The 5,320-nt window shown below is 25.7% G+C and overlaps 1 pseudogene; it reads right to left on the bottom strand.

Annotated features, from left to right (window-relative positions):
* Positions 1–994: 994 nt before the first annotated feature.
* Positions 995–5,320, bottom strand: part of LOC108753076 — a 45,512-nt pseudogene continuing 41,186 nt past the window's right edge.

The raw sequence follows: 5,320 nt of genomic DNA, 5'->3' as shown, positions 1-5,320 counted from the left end.
TCTATATATATATATATATTTATATATATATACTCCTTTAATCTCCAAAATTAATATTCTCAATTAAACTATTTCTTGCCCTCTTCACTCTCCAATAATCTCCAACTACCTCCCTCTTCTTCTAAATTTTTTAAATCTTAAAAACCTTCCCTTTCCCTTCTTCTCCCCTACCTATATGATTATGAACAAAATATCTAACATAATCTATTATTTTTTTATTCACAATATTCTTAATTATATTCTTAATTTTAACAAATTATTTTAATATTAGATCTATAATTATACTTCTAATCATTCATTCCTTATTAATTTTTACAATAATATCATTCTGATCAAAAAACTATATATATTCAATTATTATATTTCTAACCTTAATTAGAGGACTCCTTATTATTTTCTTATATTTTACTAGTTTAATCTCCAACATAAAAAATAATTTTATCATTAAATCTACCCTCCTTCTAATTTTTTATAAATATATTCATATTCATGATAATAATAAAATTTAACACACACTTTCACTCATCCTTTTTAAACTCTAATTTTTTTAATCATAATTTTTCTATTAAATAAACAAATTTTTGAAAATATCTCAAGTATATACATTTATCCTTACAACAACACTACTCTAATTTGCATAATCTTCCTTTTATTAGCAATATTTTTAATCATCAAAACATACTCAATTAAATACGCCCCATTACGTAAAATCAACTAAACTAACACCCCGCCCTTACATACAATCATACCAATACCAATTATTTCCTATATTTTTAATATTTTATCCTAATCCTATAATATATTATTTACTTTATTTATATTAATATATTTAAGAAAAACCACTTTTACTTTTATTAAATTGTATTCTTTCAACATATACATTAACTTTCATCTCCTCCCTTTTTATATGAATATAGTAAATAAAATAATCAAACACTTTATAAACCTACCATCCGCCTCCAACATCTCTTATTGATGAAATTTTGGATCCCTTTTAGGCCTTTTCCTTATAATACAAATTATTAGAGGTTATTTCTATCCATACACTATTGTCCTAATATCAATATTGCTTTTAACAGAATTATTCACATCATTTAAAATGTCTCTAACGGATAAATAATACATAATATCCATATAAATGGGGCCTCTTTTTTTTATCTTCATATATATGCATTAGACGAAATATTTACTATAACTCATTCAACCTAATTAACACCTGAATCTCTAGAGTTTCAATTTTCTTCTTATCTATATTAACAGCATTCCTAGGATATGTTCTTCCTTGAGGTCAAATGTCTTTTTGAGGAGCAACAGTAATTACAAAATCTTATTTCAACCATCCCCTATATTGGAAACATATTAGTTATATGAATCTGAGGAGGATCTTCAATCAATAACTGAACCTTAAACCGATTTTTTTCTTTTTATTTTATTCTCCCATTTATTATTATTTTATTTATTTTTATCCACCTAATCTTTTTACACTCTACAGGATCTTCAAATCCACTAGGAATTAACAAAGACCTATATAAAATACCTTTCCACCCTTATTTTACTTTAAAAGATACAATATTATAGGCTTCACTATTACTACCTTTTTATTTTTAATCATTATTATACAATACCCATATATTATATACGAGTATTTAGAGATCCAGATAACTTTACTTTAGCAAATCCCCTAGTAACCCCCACTCATATCCAACCTGAATGATATTTTCTATTTGCTTATGCCATTCTTCGATCCATTCCCAATAAACTAGGAGGAGTTATCGCTCTTTTAATACCAATTTTAATCCTTTATACCCTTCCTCTTATTAAATCAAAATACTTTAACTCTTCCTCGACTGTTATATTCACTTACCTGAACTTACCTACTGGATATTTATTAATATCTTTCTCCTTTTAACCTGAGCCAAAGCACAACTAATTAAAAATCCCTACTATTCTCTAATTACCTAAATTCTTACATTAAGATACTTCATATTCTTTATTACTTAATTATTCTTTATACATTAAGTTCATTCTCCGAAGATTGTTCTTCTTTGTATCGAATATTAGCCAGCGTATCGTATTATAAGGCGGAGGAATGTGATCAAATTATTGGTATAATATATATAGTTGATAATATATATAGTTATCTTGAATGCTATAAAAGTGCTGTTGTAAATATATTAATGACTTTTTATCGCGATATTAATAAGTTTTACAATCAGAAGATTGATAATTAATAGTGAATCTAATTGCAATTTAATTGTTAGTATTTTATTCCGCTTTTATCAATAATTCGTTAAATGTTGGTTTAGAAAAATTTGTGTTATCGTATTTTCGACGTTTTCGTAATTCCGCATTACTAATTTTATAAATTATGCTTCTATAATATAATTTTTATTATATTTCGAACAGTATTTATAATTATATTATAAAGAATTATTATTGTATTATTGATAATATATAAAAAATTATAATAAAAGATAATATTTAAAAAGTTATGATTGCAATATGATTGCTAATTATTTTATTGTATTTCGCAAATCATAATGCAATATGATTAGCAAAATACAATAAAATAATTAGACTTAAAATAAAAAATAAATTTAAAATATACTTACCTGAAAAAATGGAGTACTAAATTTATTAGTAACTCGTTTTTTTTACGGGTGAGTATATTTATGGTATAAAGAAAAGAGGACCGACGATAAAATCGACGAGGGTGGTGGAGGGCCTCTAGCTCGTTTTTACTAAATTAAACCTTAAATTAACAATATATGATTGAAAAGTTTGAAGTGTATTCAAAATCTCCATAATTGTTAGTAATTAATGTAATTATAGACTTTAAAATATACTTACATGCTAGTAATTTGGTAAAAACGAGCTGAAAATCTGCATAAAAAACATATTTTCATAATTCCATTTTTATGCAGACGCGTATTATGAGACAAAATTCGCTAAATTAATCTGTTTAAATATTCAATTTTGAGCTTAAAATTCAATAACTTTTATTTCCACTATAGGACATGTGAAATGAAAATTATCATTTAAAGACTCATTAATAAACATTGTATCATTAAAAGATTTATTAAATAGAATTTCTTTATATAAATTTCAGAATTTTTCCAATTTCTGAATAATTTTATAACTTTTTATTAGGTGGATCCATATATTCGTTCGGTTGTTGTGCAAATTTTTTCCGAATATCTCCGAAATATCTTCAGAAGTGCTAAGAATATTTTTACTACATCTTTTAGATATAGAATATTTTCTTTCTGTAAATTCTTAAATATTCAAAGATTTCTTATTTTATAATTTCTGATAAAAAATCTGAAAAATTTAAAATATTTTTTCAGAAATTAAAAATTAAATAAGAAATCTTAGGGAAATTTTTTAGGATATTTCACAATTCACGTACTTAAACAAAAAATTCTAAAAAAAAGTAGACTTTCTTAATATTTCTGAAAGTTTCAATTAATTCGTATAAAAATATTAAGAAAGATGTTCCAGATATATTCTTCTCTATTTTTCTTCAATTTTTTTTTCATTTCGTCTTAATTTCAATATTAATTACATTTAGAAAACTTGTATTATTTAACTATGTATTATTTAAGATATAAGATTTCATAGTCGTCTATTTTATCAACTAAATGCAATAATTTTTATGTCAATTTTTTTTATGAATTTGAAAAGAATTAAAGTATACACACTAATATGTGTCTATGAGTTGGAATTTATACACTGTGTTTATATCAAGAATGGAAAAAATTTTTTGAAATCTTTATCATTTCTTAGTCCAATATAGCGTCTAGAACTGTCGTACAGTATCTTAAGAATTTATTTAAGACAATCTTAAAATAAGAACTGACTATGACTGTCAGCCTTAAAATTATATTTAGTCAGTAATATGAAAATGCGTTACAAAAATTTGCACATAGTGCGATATTATTGTAGTAGTATGTAGTGATATATCAATGATACGTAGTCCTATTGAGTCAATAAAACAGACAACTATAGGATCTACGAGTAATTGTAAAATTCTGTTATTTCTTCTCCATTCAGAGAAGCCCCATGATGTGCACAATTCTCCACTTCCTGGATTTATTAATGGATGAAATATTTGAGTTTCACAACTTTCTAAAACACATTTGAATGAAAAAAACTATATGTAAAGTTGATTATCTGCGAGTCAGTATTCTTACAGAACAATCTCTAAGTGGAAAGTTAGGAGGCAGTGTAATGGTGAATCTAAAAACTCCGTCTTTGTAGATTCCTTGCCTGAACTGTACATCAAATCATACTGTTACAAAATGTGAAGATAAAGTATTAGAACTTTTTACAATCGCTAGTTTAACTACATTAAAGTAAAATAGGCAAAAGATATATGTAGTATAGATATATTTACATCAGAACCATTATACAAGTCGTAATCGGGAAGAGCAAGACCTATAAAATAGGTTTACACCTATCAAAAACATACTAACATTTCAATAGAAAGAAACATAATATGCAAACAAGAAAAGGAAAAAGAAAGGGTATTTGTTCTTTGACATGCAAGTTATAGAATAATATAATATTAATTCTTGTTTCGAAACATTAATATCACAGGTTAAAGTTATCACAGAAAATTGCATGCCAAATTTCGGATACACTAAACTTATACAACTTATATAATCTTTAGCAATACTTACATAAAGCGTTCAAAGCAGATGGTATCATATAAATCCCCTTTAAATCTTGAGAACATCATATATTGCTAAAAAATATCATAAAAAATCAACTATCTTTTCATACACATCTGATAACATTACTAAACTTACTACTCAGACAAAATGTTGTATTCCTGTGAGAAAATAGCACGTTGTTTGTTGATTTGCCACACAATTGATCTATCAATCATTTTCGCAGACATTCCCAATGGAGAATCTCCATGATTGCTTCCTGGTACAAGCTTCCTGAATGAGCCTTGTCTATTTAGATTATCATCCTTGCTGTCTTCGCTCTGAAATAAGAAACAGAATATTGTTATAGATTATTACAAAAATGATAACTAAAATATAATCACACTATTAAATGTTAATATTGGATGGATCCATATATTCGTTCGGTTGTTGTGCAAATTTTTTCCAAATATCTCCGGTTCTGGTTGCCTAATCGGGCAATCCAAACATGTTTTGGAAAGGTGACAGTCCGCTCTTTTCATTGGTTTTCATTTGGTTTCATTGGCATTAGTTTTGTTTGTGTTATAAACCGAACGAATATATGGATCCACCCAATACTATATATAATTATTAAGAATAAAACAAGATAAGTGTATAAAACTCTCCAT

This window comes from Trachymyrmex septentrionalis, unplaced genomic scaffold (genome assembly GCF_001594115.1).
Source record: "Trachymyrmex septentrionalis isolate Tsep2-gDNA-1 unplaced genomic scaffold, Tsep1.0 scaffold64, whole genome shotgun sequence".
Lineage (NCBI taxonomy): Eukaryota > Metazoa > Arthropoda > Insecta > Hymenoptera > Formicidae > Trachymyrmex > Trachymyrmex septentrionalis.
This window is presented reverse-complemented; position numbering and strand designations above follow the sequence as displayed.